This window comes from Mesocricetus auratus, unplaced genomic scaffold, assembly GCF_017639785.1.
Source record: "Mesocricetus auratus isolate SY011 unplaced genomic scaffold, BCM_Maur_2.0 Super-Scaffold_100024, whole genome shotgun sequence".
NCBI classification, from domain to species: Eukaryota; Metazoa; Chordata; class Mammalia; order Rodentia; family Cricetidae; genus Mesocricetus; species Mesocricetus auratus.
Window position 1 is genome coordinate 29,999,040 of NW_024429205.1, and position 18,340 is coordinate 30,017,379.

Consider the following 18,340-nt stretch of genomic DNA (forward strand, 5'->3'; position numbering starts at 1 on the left):
AGTGACTTGGCCTTTGTACTGGGAGAAGCGGTCTGGCTCATGATCTGAGGAGATACTGGAGAAATGGCCCGCAGGAGACAGCAGGCAGGGCTTTTATGTTTATTTGACATCCTTTTCTTTGCTATGCTGAGGTGAAACCCAGCGAGGCCCACAATATATCTCTTTTGCTTGCCAGCAATCAGAAAGCAACACATTATAGGCATTGACTCACCAATACCAGTGTTCTTTCACTCCTGCAGAAACTGTAAAGCCAATCCTAGTTGGAGTCCCAGGAACAGGCTTTCAAGATCATTTTGCACTGCCACATCTGAGTTTCCCTTCTGTCCTTGCGGATGGCTGCTGGGAAGCAATGTCAAGGAGAGCAGAGACAGGTTCGGCTCAGATAGTCTTAAAAACCTACTGCAGCTACACCCTTGTTCTTTTCATCACAGGTGATCATACCAAAACAAGCAACCTTACAAACAAACGAACGCGGGCTCTGGTGGTACAAGTCTTTAGTCCCAGCACTTAAGATGCAGAGGCAGGCGGATCTCTGTGAGTTTGAAACCAGCCTGGTCTACAGACTGAGTTAAAGGACAGCCTCCAAAGCTACAGAGAAACCCTGCCTCAAAAAACCACAACCAAAAACCAAAAACAACATCAACAAAAGCCAAAGGAAGGAAGGAAGGAAGAAAGAAAGAAAGAAAGAAAGAAAGAAAGAAAGAAAGAAAGAAAGAAAGAAGGAAAAGAAGGGAAGAAAGGAAGAGTTCACTCTGGGGAACCAATGCTTTTATCGGGTTCCTTACAGAGTGCAGGTGAGAGGTTACAGGTGTGTGGATGCTCCGTTCCCAAACAACTGCACCAGGAGAGCCTTACGGAGCAGGGTGAAGGGCTTCCCCACGCTGTCTAAGGTAATCTTCCTCTATACCCTCTAGCCGCTCTCCCAGGTCACCTGCAGCAGTACTGGATGGTGCAGAACATGCAGGCGGAGTCTCCTGCCCTACCCCACCTCTTTAGGCAGGGGTGTAAACTGACAACAAGCCCAGCTGGGACCACCTTTTTCAAGGGAGTGCAGCTAAATACTCCAAGATGGCAGCTTCTTTGTTTGGAGGATACTAACTCTTGACAGATGGTGTCCTGTAACTTAGGCTGGTGTTGAACTTAATGTATTGCCAAGGATGACCTTGAACTCCTGACCTTCTTGGATCCACCTTTTGAGTGCTGGCATTGTAGGCATGGACCACCACACCTGGTTTATACACTGAGCTATATTCTCAGGGCCAGTAACCTTGATTTTTATTTCTTTTTTAAAAAAATATATTTTTTTTAAAAAAAGACTTATTTATATTTGTTTTATGAGTGTCTATTGTTGCGACATGAATTTCTGTTGTGATAAAATACCACAACCAAAAGCAACTAAGGGAGGCATGGGTTCCTTTCATCTTACACCTCTCAGGTCATACTCCGTTACCAAGGGAAGTTAGGGCCAGAACTCAAGACAGGAACTTGGAGGCAGGAACTGAAGAAGAAGCCATGGAAAAATACTATTTAATAGTTTTTTAACTCATGACTTGCTCATCCTGTTTTTTAGTATAACTGCTCAGGAGTGAGACCCTCCTATTCCCCAAGTTGTTCCCATGGGTCTGCCCACAATAATCATTAATCAAGAAAATGCAACACAGAGTTACATACAGGCAGTGCGATGCAGGCATTTTGTCAGTTGCCATTCCTCTTCCCAGCTGACTGTAGCTTGTGTCAAGTTGACAAATAACCACGCAGGACAATGTGTGTGAGAGTGTGCCTGAGTATGCATTTGTAACCCACCAGTGTGGGCTCTGGGAATCAAAATCAAGTCCCCTTACAAAAGTGTTCTTCACCTTTGACCCATTTCTCTAGCTCCTACCCTTGACAGTTTTGAGGAGTAATGGCTGGGTGTTTAGCAGCTCTCCCTCAGTCTGTATTCATCTGATGCTCTTTTGTCACAATTGGATTGAGGCTATGGGTTATGGGGCTGAGGCCAGAGTTGAAGCTCTCTTCTTGTCACAGAAGATCAGAGATGGGATGTCATGATTTCTCAACGGTGATACCTGGATGTCGTGGCTATGATGGAGCCTCCAGGTCCCTCCACTGTAAAGTCACTGTCTACTCATTAGCAGAGTCACTGAGCCCATCCCATACTCAAAGGGAATAGGAGCCGATACCCCACTCTTGGAAAGGAGAGTATCCAAGTATTTTATTTGAAATGTCTTACTAAGAAAGCATCTCACTCTCCTCTCTCCACCCAGCCCATTCATTTATCTAATTATCTGTATACACGAGCACATTTTTCATTAAGCACAATGTATCCTCTGTTCTGCCTTTACTAAAGGTCCCCCTCAGCAATAGACGTTGAACAGAGAACCATCTTGAAGCTCCCAGTGGGCATTAGAAAAGGGGCTCTAAGAACACACACCCAAACATTAACTCAGTGGCACTCAGTTCTTCTGCTTAGGGCCAGGTGTTTAACTAACTTCTCAACTCAAGTTTGCTTTTTAAAAATTTGGGTATCAGGGCCTGTAGGATGGTTCTGTCAGCAAAGGTGCTTGCTGCCAAGCCTGACGGCCTGAGTTCAATTCCCAGACCTATACAGTAGAAGGAGAGAACTGACTCCTGTAAGTTGTCTTCTGGCCTCTACATGTGTGCTATGGTATGTGAAGATGTACACACACATACACACACACACACACACACACACACACACACACACACTGTAATAAGAACCTTAAGAAAGAACTGGATACTATGTTATCCATGTTATTACTACACTAGTTATAATAGTTAAGAAATAGGATCAGCTAGAAAACACTAGTAAAGGATGATTATACAAAATTATACAAAATCCTCACTAAGCATTTAATTTGATTATTTTTTGTGATAGGAAGTTGAGGGAAAATATTTGGGAAAAAATTATCAGAGAAGTCAACACCTCTGTGATTGCAGGGACTTCCTTTATTCCTTGGGAATACAGAGGAAAACTCAAGCTTCAATCCAACATGGACCTAAGAGTCAATCTCTCTGTCTGGGAAACAGGGAGGACCCTAAGAGAGATATGCTTGGTATCCCAGAGAAGGGGAATGGGACAAGATCTCCTGAGTGGATTGGGAGCATGGGGGTAGGGGAGAGGGATCAGGGAGAAGGAGAGGGGGAGAGGAGGACATGGGGGAGCAGGAAGGTTAAGTCCAGGGAAGAATAGAGGAGAGCAGGATAAGTGATATCATAATAGAGGGAGCCATTATAGATTTGAGGAGAGATCTAGCACTAGTGAGATTTCCAGAGATCTATAAGGATGATACCAACTGGCAAACTAAGCAATAGTGAAGAGGCTACCTTACATGCCCTTCCCCGATAATGAGATTGACAACTACCTTATATGCCATCCTAGAAACTCCATCCAGTGACTGATGGAAGCAGAGGCAGAAACCCACAGCTAAACACTGAACTGAACTCCTGGAACCCCGTTGCAGAAAGGGAGGAGTGATGAGCAAAGGGGTCAAGACCAGGCTGATGAAATCCACAGAGACAGCTGACCTGAACAAGGGGGAGCACTTGGACCCCAGACTGATGGCTAAGAGGCCAGCACAGGACTGATCCAGATCCCCTAAATTTGGGTATCAGCAAGGAGGCCTCAGCAAACTATGGGGCCTTGGGTAGTACATCAGTATTTATCCCTGGCATACAAATGGACTTTGGGAGCCCATCCCACATTAAGGGATGCTGTCTCAGCCTGGACACATGGGGCAGGGCCTAGGCCCTTCCCTGGATGAAATGACAGACTCTGAAGATTCCCCATAGAGGGCCTCACCCTCCCTGGGGAGTGGAGCAGAGATTGAGTGGGGGTTGGGGTAGGAGGGGAGAGAGAGGGAGCTGGGATTGACATGTGAAGCAAGCTTGTTTCTAATTTAAATAAAAAAGAAAAAAGTCAGTCTCTCCACCATGCACTCTCTTCTTCATCAGAGAGGCTGGTATGCTTTTCCTGGGCAAGTGTGGCACTCCCCACTTCACAATGGCATCTAGTGGGTCTATTTGTGCTCTGTCATTGTTTATGTTGTAATAAAGTCAGTATGCTTACCAAACACACAATAGTAACAGCAAAGCAAGCCACCCAACTCAGAGTCAAACTTCAAAAACCACCTCACTCCTTCTAGATAGTTTTTGTTTGCTCAAAATAGAAGTTGGGCTTGGGTTTGTGTATGTGTGTGAAGCAACCCCACCCAGGATTCTACACCACAGAACTTATCTCGTTTGCTGAAGACAGGAAAGGGCACGGGCCTCTAGCAGTAGACCAAAGGGCTAGAGAATGCACGAAGGACTAGTTTTTGTGATGTTGGTTGAGGATGCAGCTTGGCCAGGACACCCTTCTCTGTCCTCACCTTGCCATCCCATCTACAGCAGTCCCAAGGAAAGGCTGTTTGTGTCATTTCACAGCCCACCCTAAGGGGACCAGATCCTCAGAGCTGTCTTGCTTGACTGCTCATTGCCCACCACAAGGAGAAGGGACTCTCCTTGTTAGTAGTATGACTGCAGTTAGTAGCATGACTGGTTCTGGAGGCCAAAGGCTCTCATTTCTTCCGATGGGTTTGTTTGGAGGAGAAGAAGGCCCAGGCTGACATTAATAAATAATTTCAAGCATATGAAGTTTGTTTTAGGCATATTTTAACATACTTAAAAACTTTTTGAGATAGGGTCTTGCAGAATATTTAAGGCAGAATGCGAGAGGGTTTTGTTTTGAACTCTTTTAGGCTAGTCATTTAACAGGGCAGATTTAGTTTTGGTTTTGCCCAATTGCAAGCCATGCCATAAAGAGTTCAAAAGAGCTGGTGTGGTGATCCCAGCACTGGGGGATTGGGCATAGAGAGAGGCATGATGACCAGGAGTTCTGGGCCAGCCTTGTGTACATAGCAAGCTCAAGATCAGGCTGCCAACAAGAGCTCCCATCTCAAAACAAATCAGCAGTAGCACTACGGGCAGACAACAAACCCACACAATCTGTTGAGTGGTGAGCCAGGCGGCAGAGGTCTGGGCTGCCCGGGTGTCACTCAGCAGAGCTCACCAGACACTGGGATCCCTGGGGAGACAGAAACCGAATGGTTGATGATCCTGATAGTGGCTTCTTCAACACAGGTAACAAGCATGGTTTTGTTTCTAGTATTGAGCGAGCTGTTGCTGCTTCTCTCCCACCCCCAAAATCTTTCTTCATCTTCCCATCCCTTTTTGTGTTAGCTCAGTCACAACTTAACCTTCGACCTCCACACACATCTCAGCATGCATGCCCCTCTCTATACATTAAAGAAACAGGTATATCTAAAAAAAAATTAAGCATTAGAGGGTGATGAGAATAGTTAATATTTATATAGCTTCTTAGATTATAAAGCATATTAATACAATTATTTTCTTGTTTTGTACAATACTTTTTTTTCTTTCATGATGGGGTTTGAACTCAGGGCCTCAGGAATGCTAGGTTGCCTTCTCAGAAGAAATAGAGTTGCCAGGCCTTTGAGGGCTCAGTTCCGCCTGGGTCTCAGGAGGTCACAAAGCCATCCTGGATGTAAGGTGAGGTGGGATGAAGGTGATGTCACTTCTTGATGGCATGGAACAAGCAACTGTTTAAGAATAAGGTAGAGAAAGGATTGAGGAATATTCCCCCCCCCCCGACCTCCACGCGTGCCCACTGGGTGAGTCCACCACACACAGGTGTGTACATGAATACACTACAAGTGTGTATATTCTGCAGGACTATATAGGGACAGAGAAATCCGCTGACTGATTGAAATAGGAGGACTCTTGCAGCCTTTTGGTAAAGTAGCCTGAGAACAGGGCTAAGCATCTGGCTTGTCAGCCCAGAAGAGATTTTGCTAGTTTTCCATTTGTCAAAATTCCCACAAGAGCAGTCTGTTGTGACAGCCATTCAGACATTGCAATCTGTAGAAATCATGGGGTGGGATTCACAGACAGAGATGACAACTTTTCTGACTTAAATATGAAGCATTAGATAATATGTCAATAGTTGATTTCAACAGAAATTAGGAGACAGAAGTGTTCCTGGCTTTTATTAAAATAAATTACAGTTAAGTTAAGTTAAATACACAAATACACAGTTACTGAAGTGCTTAATCCTTATGCAGCTTTTCTAAATATCTGAAGTTAAAAAATTTTAATGCCATAATATTATGCAATTAATGTAATTTAGTCAACACTGCTTTGTCATAAACTCTAATAGGCTAAAGTACCATGATGCTAATTACTAATTGCAAATTTAACAATAGCTACAATTTCAAATGATCTGAAATAGCCAGGCTTCTATATACACACATTCTAAAATAATCAGTAAATACTAAGCATTCTCTTTTTAAAAAATGTTCCTTTTTTAAAGATTTATTTATTCATTTATTGTGTATACAGTTTTCTGTCTGCATATATGTCTAAAGGCAAGAAAAGGGCACCAGATCTCATTACAGATGGTTGTGAGCCACCATGTGGTGGCTGGGAATTGAACTCAGGACCTCTGGAAGAGCAGTCCGTGGTCTTAACTGCTGAGCCATCTTTCCAGCCCCCAACACTAAGCATTCGTTAGAGCAATGATTTAGAGACATGGCCAGAGATTAGCTTTTGTTGTTAGAGATAGCTTACTGTACAGCCTTGGCTGGCTTTGAACCTGGAATATCCTTTTCTGCCCCTTGATAAAAAATACATTATTATGCCTGGAAAACGTTGCACCAGCATGGTTTTGAACTCTACAGGGAGCCAAGTAAAGGGTCTTTGAATTTCTTATTCCAGGTAGGTGTGACTACCTGTTCTATTCCATCCTGGAGATGAAACTCAGGGTTTCCTACATATTAGGCAAGAACTCTACCAAATCAGTCACATCTCCAGCCTCTCATAAGGTTTTTTAACTACTGTAACTAAAACAGGTCTACCTGGAAGCCTTCAGAAACTGCTGAGGGGGGTGGGGACTGTGTGAGTCCATGGTGAGTGAGAGCACTCTCAGAGCCCCTGTCTCCTCAGATGCTGGGCATCCTCACAGCCCAGCTCTCATGAGGTTGAGGGGAGGGCAGAATGGCCTTCTTGGTGGGAATCTCCTCTCTGAGCCGCTCCGGTGAGGGCCAGCGCAGTCTCTCAGAGCCGGTGACTCCTCACAGCCCAGGTTCTCATGGAGATCCGGGCTGGCAGGATCGTGACAGGCTTTCCTCCAGATTTATATTCATGAGTTTAACACTGTCCACGCTTCTTTACTGCCTGTTAGTACTGTGGGATCGTAACACTCTTTTCTCATTCCCTGTGTGAGCAGCTTCAGTATTCTCTCCTTTTTCTTGGCTAGTGTGCCTAGAGATTTGTCTCTGTTATATAGATATATATTTTTCTCTTATGTCTTGTCATGTTTATTTTCAATTTATTGAATTTTAAAAATGGATTAGGGGCATCTTATTCACGTTATTTCAGTATTTATATAAAAGTTTATGCCACAGATTATAAACCTACATAAGTCAGGTGTTAAGTATTTCATGCCTATAACCCAAACTCTCGGGAAACAGGCTTCCATGAGTTTGAGAAAAGCCTGGTTTAGGCAGGGAGTTCTGGACTCCCTGGGTCTTGCTGTAGAGTGAGATCTTATTGTAGAGCATACAAAACAAAACCCAAATGTATTAACTTTTATATAAAATCATTAATGTTTTAATTTTTTCTAGTTATTGTTTAGCTTTATTCCAGAAATTGTTTTGTTTTTACTTTAATTCAAAATAATTTTAGTTTCCCTATGACTTTCTCTTTTTATTTAAAGAATGATTTTTTTTATTTTCTTTTTTGGTTTTTTCGAGACAGGGTTTCTCTGTGGCTTTGGAGGCTGTCTTGGAACTAGCTCTTGTAGACCAGGCTGGCCTCGAACTCACAGAGATCCGCCTGCCTCTGCCTCCCGAGTGCTGGGATTAAAGGCGTGTGCCACCAACGCCCGGCCTTTTTTTTTATTTTCAAGTATTGGGACTTACAAGATACGGTTCTGTTATTAACTTACATTTTAATTTCCCTGAAGTCAGATTGCACATATTGATTCCTATCAGGACTTTCATATTTATTTAAACCTATCTATTAGCCTGTAGCATGGAGCATGTTGAAGAGTGCCCCATAGGTACCAGAAATGCAGCTTAAGCTCTCATCTGATGAGGTGCGCTGTAAATGCCTGTTAGGCCAAATTGATTGACAGCAGTTCTCATGTTCTCCTTGTCCTTAGCCTTTCTCTGCCTTTCTTTCTTTCTTCCTTTCTTTCTTTTCTACAGTAAAAAAAAAACTTGATTTAGTTATAATTTAAAATTTTCCTTATTACCAAAACTTATCCTGCGGTTATATCAAGAGATAAATGGAATTTTCTGTTTCAAATAAAACATCTTGAAGACTTGTTATATAGGAACCTCTGTCCCTATGTCAAAATTACACTGAATTATTCAATATGTTGATTTTTTTAAAGACTAAAACCACATTTATTTGACAACTTCTTATTGTGTGGTTGATATTAACAAATGTTAGGAAGTGAAATTTGATTTTTACCTATGCATTTTCTTTTTTATTGGTTCTATGTGAAGTTTATACCATGCACACCAATACCACTAATCTCCCAGTCCCTCTCTGTCCGCTCCTCACTCTTGTAGATTCCCCCCCCCATAAAGGAAAGAAAACAAGAATGAAAACAAGCTAAAAATAAACAATAATAGAAAAGACAAACTCTGTGTTCCTGCCGTCTTTCCCACCTTTCCATCCTCTCTTCATTCATCTCAGTGGCACTGGGAGCTCTGTGTATCATGCAGGTCCAGTATTGATGGTGTACCAAGCCACATCTCATCACACAATAAACATTTGCAAAGATCTTTAGACTTTCCCTCCTTTTGTTCTGTCGACTCCCATCTTCAGCTTTAATGCTGGATTTGTCAGTTTCTATCCACCTTCTCATTCAAGTTTAGGATTCATAAAAACACTTTTTAAGTAGCGTGTTCTGTCTGCCTGGAAAATTTATCCCTTTTCATCACCCACATATATATTATAATATTTGTGTTATTTATAATAGATGCTTTCCCTAGTAAGGTTCATTGTTCAGCAGTTTTCTTTGTTAGTAATATGGGCACTAAAGTGTTTTAGAGAACTCTACCATTTCCTGACTCATTACTCTGACATTCTGCCCATACATTTTCTTATATTTTTCTTAGAGTGAAATCGTGTGTGGTTGTTTATCTGATCTGGCTATTTCTCCCATCTTGACCTTTGCATTTAATGCAATTACATGGTTAGTTTGAATCTTCTGACTTTCTCATTTTAACTTCACTGGTTCTGTTCAAAATGCTTTTTTTCTGTGTCTGGTTTGGGGTTCTGTTTATTATTCTATTTAATCCCTCACCTAGCCTGTTACGTAGACATCTTTAAAAAATTAATAGCTGCTTTTCAGACACTGAAGGCTCATAAGCTATTAAACTAAGAGCTCCTTCCATGGTAAACATGTCATAAAGCTGGGGCTCGTCAGTTGTGTGTTGGATCCATCAAACCAAATAAAGTTTATATTTAACAGATTATTCATGCTAAAATGTCTGTCTTTTGTTATGGTGGACTTCAAAACTTTTGTAAACCTCTATTATCTACACAAAGAGAATGACAATATGGTGTTGGAATTTAGGCACACTGTATCTTTCAGTGACTAAAACTAATAAAATGCTAAGAAATCCCTTATAATGTTTAAATTATATGCAGATTTATTTGCATCAACTCTGTACAACTCAGATTTCTTACATGGTCCAATTATTTTATATTTTATGATCTTATCTGTTTCTGATTCTGGGTTCCAGAACTACCTTATAATACTTGTAATTTATTAGATTACAATCCTTTATTCTTACAAATGAAAGGTAGAATGAAATGACATCATGTACAGCATACATGCAACCCTCTCTGCCTCTTTGGGTCCATAAAACACAATAGGGAAATTATGAGATAGTGTTTTTAAAATTGCACATGTGTTTATAGTTGTAGGTGTGTGCACAGGAGTACAGCTCCCAAAGATAGTCCCTGGAATTAGAGTTCCTGATATTTGATTATGAGTGATGGGTGATGTAAGCATTTTGACAGATCGGATGTGATGGACAGGGATGGATTATGGCACTCGGGAGCAAAAGAATACTGAGTGTTACAGCTTGAATGGAAAAGTATTCTGGTACTCGGGAGCCAAGGAATACCACAGGTCACAGTAAGCATAGCAGCTTACAGTCTTGCTTCAGGGAAAGGATTCCCTAGTTTATCAGCTCTGCCCCGGGAGAGAGGCTTTCACCAGTCCATTCCCCAGAGAGTGTAACAACTTCAGTTCCCCAGGAGAAAGTTTACCCCAGCGAAAAGTGTTACAGCCCTGCTCTGCTCTGCTCTGGGTCATCTCTGCTCATGTGAAGGAAGGTCTCACCCAAACCCCATTCAAGAGATTTACTGGGGGGAAGAATCCAGGAGAGTGACTGCCCTCTGCCAGAGTGGCAGAGGACAGCTGGGTAGCACAAACAGCCACAGCTGAACAGGCTCAAGGTTTACATAGAGAATCCAGGGTGGAGATTGGGCAGATTTCAAAGCTGAGCTCACATTGGCTAGAGCCCCTGCTTGAGGGTTGGTTAGTTTTCTGCATAAGGTTAGGGTCAGATTTGGCTCTGGTTTTAGGGTCAAAGTATATTTCTTTCTCTGATCCTTTTTAGTCTTTTTGCTCTAGTTTTAGGGCCAGGGTGTATTTCTTTCACTGGCTCTGATTCCAGGGAAAAAGTGTGTTTCTTTGGTACTGATTTTAGGGTTAGGGTGCATTTCTTTGGTCCTGGTTGCAGGGCCAAAGTAAAGTGTGTTTCTTTGGCTGATCCTTTTTCCTTACAGTACTGGGTCCTAGCTGCTGAGGACCCAGTGTGAGGGTGCTGAGCTATGCTCCAGGTAGGTGGGTGATTCTGCCATTGCTGCCCTCGGCATGGCTGTTATCTTTCTGGGGGCTTGAAAGATGGGGAACTTGTCGATATTCTCAGAAAAGAATCTAAAGAATATATTGCTCCTCACTCACGTGACTCCTCATCTTGCAAGGAAAATACAGACTCGGAAGTTAGAGCTTTCAGGGACAGAGGTACTCAGCATTAGGGGTTGCTTGACTAGCGAGCGGGTGGGACAAAACATCCATACACGTGTAAGCAAATAAATTACAAAAGAATACATTACCTTTATATGTTTAGTTGTGTGTTTTTCTCCCTCAAGGGATACTATTCATCCATGTATCCCCAACACCTAGCAAAATTTCCTGGAGGCAGGCCACAATGAATGTTCAAGACAAACAGACCTTGTTGAGTGGTGAGCATCCCAGGCTGAGCTAAGCTGGAACCCTGAATGGGGTGGGAAATGGGTGCCTGGACGAATAAGACAAGGGACCCTGTTCTCATCAGTCTTACAGTGCATGTGGTCTTCTGATGCCTTGTCTTGTCTGAGGAGCCTATGAAGATGCCACCATGCTGGGGCCTTTCTTGTTGCCTTGTGATTTCTGTAGTTAGAAAGTAGCAATATATGGTGGAATGTGTAAGCAACTCAAGGGTGAGATCCAGATTTCTGTTCCCCTTTGGAGGAGATCAGGATCCTGGAGTCAGGGGGGAAATGGTAATATGAGCAAAGGGGTCAAGATGAGGAATGAGGAAGGGGAGAAAATCACAGAAACAGCAGACCTGAGCTAACAGGAGCTCACTGTCTCCACACAGACAGCTGGGAAACCTGCTTAGCACTGATCTAGAGCCTCTGAATGCAGTTGACAGTGTTGTGGCATGGGCAGTAATTGTGGGCCAATGGCAGTAGGAGTATGATCTATCCCTGTGCATGAACTGGATTTTTGGAGCACAGTCCCAATGGAGACATACCTTGCCAAGCCTAGACACAGCAGTGTGGGCCTTGGTCCAGCCTCAACTTGGTGATGTGACAGACCTCATTGACTCCCCATGGGAGGCCTTACCCTCTTTGAGGAGAAGATGCAAGTTGGGATGGGTAAATGTAGGAAGGAGCAGGAGGGGAGGGAGTGTGAACTGGGATTGGTATGGAAACAGAGAATAAATACAGATTAAAAACAACAAAGCCTCATTAAACAACACAATTTATTTCCAACTTAACAAACATAAGTTAATGATATGGGGGTGCTAGTAGAGTCAATCGAGGGTTTCTTCTAGTGCAGGGGCATCTCCCTGGGCTTCAGATACTTGCTTAGCCCCAAGCTGCAGAGAGCAGAGACATTAGGTGACACAAGTGCTAACAACGCTGGGAACACCTTGGCAGCCCACCTCCTACATCTGCTGGTCAGTAATAAGCATCCCAAAAGCTTGGCTTGCAGGGCTCTATCATCACCTAGCATCCAGAGAGGACCACCCCAGTGTTCTCAGCAGCAGCACCCTGTCTCACTCTTCTGGTCTTGCCATCAGGATGCTCCTGCATGAAGGTCAGGACTTCCAAATGCTACCTGGTCCTTCGGATAACTTTGTGCTTCTTTATCACTATGCTTACTTTACTGGTGTGTGTGTGTGTGTGTGTGTGTAGATACACTCACCTGTAATATGTTTACAACTGTGTGCTTGTGCATCTGTGTGCTTGTATATATCCACGTGTGTTTTCCAACTTTTCTGTATGTAGCACATGTATTCCCTCAAATGTCAACTCCGAGATGCTGTACACCTTGTGTTTTGGACACAGGCTTTCTCAAGTCCAGCAAGTTTGATGCACCTGCAGCCAAGAGTGGTGGTGTTTGTGGTGGTGCACGACTTTGATCCCAGCACTTGGGAGGCAGAAGCAGGCAAATGTCTGTGAGACAAAGGCCAGTCTGCTCTAGAGAGACAGAGATGAGACAGAAAAGCCCTGTCTCAAAAACATAATAAAACAAAACAACAACAAAACAAAAAGGACATGCACCTGTCTCCATCTCAAGTGCTGGGGTAACAAGCCTCAGCCAGCCTGCTGGTTTTTCCCTCGACTTTCTGGGGAAAGAACTCATATCTCACAATGAAAGCAGGCACTGTATGGACAGACAGGCACGGTTCCAGCCCTCCTGTGATTCCAAATATCACCCAGGTGTGGATTTCACAGACTTTACTCACAACCCAGTCATCTCCATTGTGGAGTGCAGGTCCAGGAGCAGCAGTGGGTCTATGAAATTTGTTCAGGGACATCTGGACAGCCCAGCTCTGAAAGCTATTTTGTCTGTAATCATAAATGGGAAGAAGGAATGAAAGAAGGAAGGGCAAAAGCATGTTAGATGGGTTTAGCAGGGCAAACCTCCCTCCAACCTGTTCTGAAACCCACCTAACCACCACAATCTTGTCCCTAGTTGAAGCAGGGACTGCAGCAGATCAGGTGCCCTAACAGGGAACAGGTTTAGAGAGGCCACAAGGGGGCAGCAAAACATCAGAGTGTCTCACAGCTTTAAGAGCTAGCTGCGTTCTGCCTTTCTCATTGGCACAGGAGGGAGTCTCCATGCCATCCATGCCTCCCTCCTCCCTCCTCCCACATGACCAGTAGGAAGTACTTCCTGAACAGCTCCTCAGTGCAGTGCACAGGTGATGACTCACTGCTCAGGCCAATTCCAGATGTGAATCACACGAAATATTCACTGTACATCTGGATGCTCTGGTTTCATCTCTCCATGGGAAAGGCATTCTGATTCATGAGGAATATGAAGTTGTGATGGGCTTCCATGGCATTCTTTTCTCAGATATGGGCATTTAGATTTGGGAGCAGGTATTGCTTATTAAACATAGTGTCATTCCCCCTAGACTGGCCTCAAACTCTCTGCTTTGGAAGATGACCTTGACTGCCTGATCCTCTTGTCTCTACCCCCAATATCAGGCAAGCTCCACCTGGTTTTAATTTGTGCTGGGAAAGAACCCAGGACCAAGAATCACTCTGCAGGCTGGACACACTGATCCCTAGTCTTCCTGGTCACATTCTGTTTTTAGAGAGAGAGCTCATACTGCCACCAAAGCTAGACTACTTCTCCTTATATAGCCCAGGCTGGCCTGGAGTCTATGGCAAGTCTACAATCTAAGCCTCCAGAGTCCTGGAATTACTGGAATACTCCTTCACCCTTGCTCTGCTATCTAGTCTTAAGAGAAATCCAAAAAGTACCTAGAAAGGGCAAATGGGAGGGAATGAGACCCCAGGGGCGAGGGCACTAAACCTTCAAGCTGTGGGGTTGAGGCTCCATCTTCCTACTGTCATCAGCTGCTGCTGTGGACATGCGCTGGAAAGTCTTCTGCCTTCCATTCTGTCCCAACCTGAGGGCTGCTGATCAGAACGGGGCTTCAAGGATACCTGGCTACACAGGTGATGATCTGGGCTGCTGCACACTGACCTGAGTGTCCTTGACATGGCATGGGATGGGGACAGCTTCCTTTACCTCCCTCCCACCCAGGTCACAACTCACCAGCTTCAGAAGAAAAGTGGTGTCTGATACAGCTCATGTTTGCAGTCCTTCAAAAGACTCTCAGTAGAAAGACAGGTCATCTAGAAATGGTAAAAGAGAAAATGCAGGGTCAATGGTGCAGTTCTGTAATTCCATAGGGACGATCCAGACTCCAGATCTTCCTCAGCTACATTGTGAATCCCTGGATAGGCTGAGATACAGGTGTGACTCAGTTGGGACAGCTGACATACAGGAAACCCTGAGTTTTGTCCGGAGGACAAAATAAACCAGACATGGTGGAGAATTACTGGAATCCCTGCATTTGGTACATGGAGATTGAAAGATTCAAAATTTAAGGATATCCATAGCTACATGTATCATTTAAAAACAAAACCACAAAACCCAATGGGATTAGGTTCTGACCTAAAGCCCCAACACTCAGTTGGCTGGTGGTAGGAGGCCACTAGACCTTGGCAGCTTGGACTGCATACAGAAAACCTGTGTCAGCATAAGAACAGAGTGGTAAAAAAGGTTTCTCATTTGAAGGGACTGATAGTTATGTCACTGTGGGGTTTAAGAGTCAGGAATTTTGGAAATGACAATAAAATCCCAGGAATATAGGGTCTAGACAGTATTGAGGAAAAACAGGTAAGGCAGGATTGCTGAATTGTACATAATGAGTATGTGTGTGTATGTTTGCATGGGTGTGTATGTGTGTGTGGTCGTTGTCTGTCTGTCTGTTCTCACCCTTTGAGCACGTGTGTAGACCAGAAATATTCATCCAGTGCTTTTACACCTTAATTCTCTTGTTTGCTTTTTGAGACAGGGTGTCTCTGTGCATACCTGGGTATGCCTGAACTCTCTCTGTAGCCCAGTCTGCAGACCAGAATTCACAGAGGTAAGTCTGCCTTCCCCCTTCCCCCCACAGTCCTGGGTTTAAAGGGGGCTCCAGGCCCATGAACATCCACCTTACTTTTCACATGAGGGTCTCACTGATCCCAGGCCAGCAAGCTGCCATTCCTGCTTATCTTTTCATTCATGCAGCTCCCAGCGCCAGTGTCCACATCTCAGACTTCAAATATTCAAAATGTGCATGTTCTTTGTGATGGGCTACACTCAGCCCGGAACTCACTACACTGGCTCTGAGCTGCTCCTACTTAACAGGGCAGAGGGGTTCAGACACGGAAATTCTGGATTGGGGAGTTGGAGAAGAAGATGAAGATCCTGCTCCAGGTCATCTTTTCCTACAGAGCTGCCTGCCTGGGACAGAGGAGACCGAAACTAAAACACAAATGCTAGCACTGTTCCAGGAGGCCTGTTGCTGGCCAGACAGCCTAACCATTTGTTAGCTCCAAGTTCAGTGAGAAGCCCTGTCTCAAAAACAAAAAAAGAAGTTAGGGAGTGAAGTTGATACTTGATTTTGGCCTCTGGCCTCCACACACATGCACAAACACGCACACACGCATGCAGGAATTAGAAGTCCAGTTAAGGAAGGCAAGAACGTTGGGATCTCAGAAAAGCTGTGCAGGTAGTGTGTGGAGCTTGGGCCACACTGAAATGCAGCCTCGGGGCAACCTGCTTCCTCCTGGGGTAACAAAATGTCAGAGAGGATTCAAATTCTCAGACAGCTGAGCTCATCGGCTTCTGCCTAGAAGGCACCTTTCTTTGCTTTCCAAGACCTGGCTGAGCGTCTGCACTTGTCAGAACTGGCACGAGAGTCCCATGTTTGGTGGAGCACATGGGAAAGGAAGCTCGTGACCAGAAGAGGAAGGCCGGATGGTGCACAGGGTTGATCCCTACACCTGTGCTGGCCCTGCTGCCACACAGCATGGACCCCACGGTGCACAGGGCTGATCCCTACACCTGTGCTGGCCCTGCTGCCACACAGCATGGACCCCACGGTGCACAGGGCTGATCCCTACACCTGTGCTGGCCCTGGCTGCCACACAGCATGGACCCTGGAGCCTTCCCAGACTCTGGTGCTGGATTACTTCCAGGAGAAGGCAGAGTTCCTGGAGAAGACTCCCAGATAAGGTGCATGCTCTGGGCATGAGGGAAGGTTCTGCTCTGCTAGCTGAGCCTCTTCAGCCTTGGCTGAAGACGAGTGGGAAGACCCTTCCTTGAGATTACAACTACCTCCTCTTTCAGTCAGGACACTAAAAATCTAAATTATAATGCTCTGTCTATGTGGGTTTGGCTGTTGTTGTCTTTTATTTAAGTGTGTGTATATGTGAGTGTGCATGTGTGTACATGTGTATGTGCATGTGTGTATATGTGTGTGCATATGTGGGTGTGCATGTGTGTGGGGGCATGCATGTATATGTGCGTATGTGTATGTGGGTGTGTATGTGTGTATGTTCTTGCCATGTGTATGCAGGTGTCCCCAGAGGATAAAAAGGAGGTTGAAACCCTGCAACTGGAGCTATATAGATGGTTGTAAACTGTTCCCATGTGTGCCGAAAAGTTGGACTTGGGTCCTATGGAAGAGCAGCAAGCATCCTTTGTTGGTGTCTTCATCAGCAATGGCTGCCTCTCTAGGCTGTCCTGTGACTGGGTTTGACACTTGAGACAGGCCTCCTCACACTGTTAGCCTGTGCCCCAAGAACCTCCAACTTCCTGCTGTGTTCTTCCCACCAATCCCGGGCTGCTGGCTTGTGGTTTTCATCTAATCCTAATCCAGTCCCACCCTGAAAAACCCACCTACCCAAACCTGGGAGTTCTAATCCCTTCTGAGCCCTTGTCTGTCCTCCCAACTCCGCAGAGGGACTGCTCCCCCTCAGTGGTCTCACCCGTAGGCTATGCTGTGGCTGGGAAATCAGCTTTCTGCTGGGTTTTGTTTGTCATCTTTTGACCTCAGCACTCAGGAAGCTGAGGCAGGAGGATCATGAGTGGCTTTGCTACAGAGTGAGACTGTGCTCAAGAGCCAAAGCAAGCTCTAAAACAAGCAGCAGCACAGGAGAAAACCAAGCAGAAACTAGTCTGGGTAGTAGTGAGACTACACCTTAGCCCTGCAAGGAGACAACAAATGTCAAAGACGGTCAGCTGCAGCTGTGGCTGGCGCTTGGGAGGATTAATTTGATTCCTGAATGTATGTCTTTCTCAGACCCTCAGATGTGGCCTTGCGTGGGAATAAAGCCACTGCAGATGTAATTACCTAAGGTAGGATTATCTTAGAGGAGGATAGGCCCTTCATCTCAGGTGAATGGTGCCACACTTGTAGAGGACAATGGACCACACAACAAGGGAGGCAGAGTGTGTTAGTTACATCTGTGGTGCTGTAACACAATGCTGTGCAGAAACAGCAAACAGGTGGGACATTTTCTTCCGGTTCTTAGTTTTCAATCCGTCCTGGTGGCGAAGGCCCATGGTGTAGTTCATGGAGTGGGAGCAGGTAGGAGGCTTCTCACAGCTCAGAGAGCATCTAGACCCAGGCTGGGACTGTCACCTTAAAAGGTCTGTCCCTAGAGACCTACTTCTCCCAGATAAACCCGAAGGCTCCACAACCTCCCCCAGCTGCACCACCAGCAAATGTTAGATCCAAACCTTTACGGAGTTTTGAGTTTCGGTGTCTACTGTAAGCTGACCAAGGGCCTGGGTCGGGTCCTCCCCATGGCAGACATGGATACTCACGCTTCTCCAGCACCTGATGTCAGCCTCTCGCTAGTGAGGACCCTCTTCTGCTGCTTCAGGAGTCTGTGTCTGCCCCATCAGTCCATTACCTAGCTCGGCCACCCGTCTCTGAGTGACTCAGACATCCCCACCTTGCTACTCACATACGATAAAAGGAATCAAGGACACAAGTCAAACAAACAAACAAACAAACCCATACATTCTCGTTATCGAGTCTTCTTGGAGCCAGCAGGATCTCTTCTCTTCCTGAATCTTGAGCAGGATTCTTTTCAAACCCAGACA

At 44.9% G+C, this 18,340-nt stretch overlaps 1 long non-coding RNA gene across 1 annotated transcript; it reads right to left on the reverse strand.

Annotated features, from left to right (window-relative positions):
* Positions 1-12,168: 12,168 nt before the first annotated feature.
* On the reverse strand, positions 12,169-14,897 carry LOC121133799. Its single transcript, XR_005870788.1, has 4 exons — positions 14,450-14,897; positions 13,125-13,227; positions 12,581-12,753; positions 12,169-12,251 (listed from the first exon to the last, which is right to left on the reverse strand). It is a non-coding gene; the product is annotated as an uncharacterized LOC121133799 (long non-coding RNA).
* Positions 14,898-18,340: the final 3,443 nt, after the last annotated feature.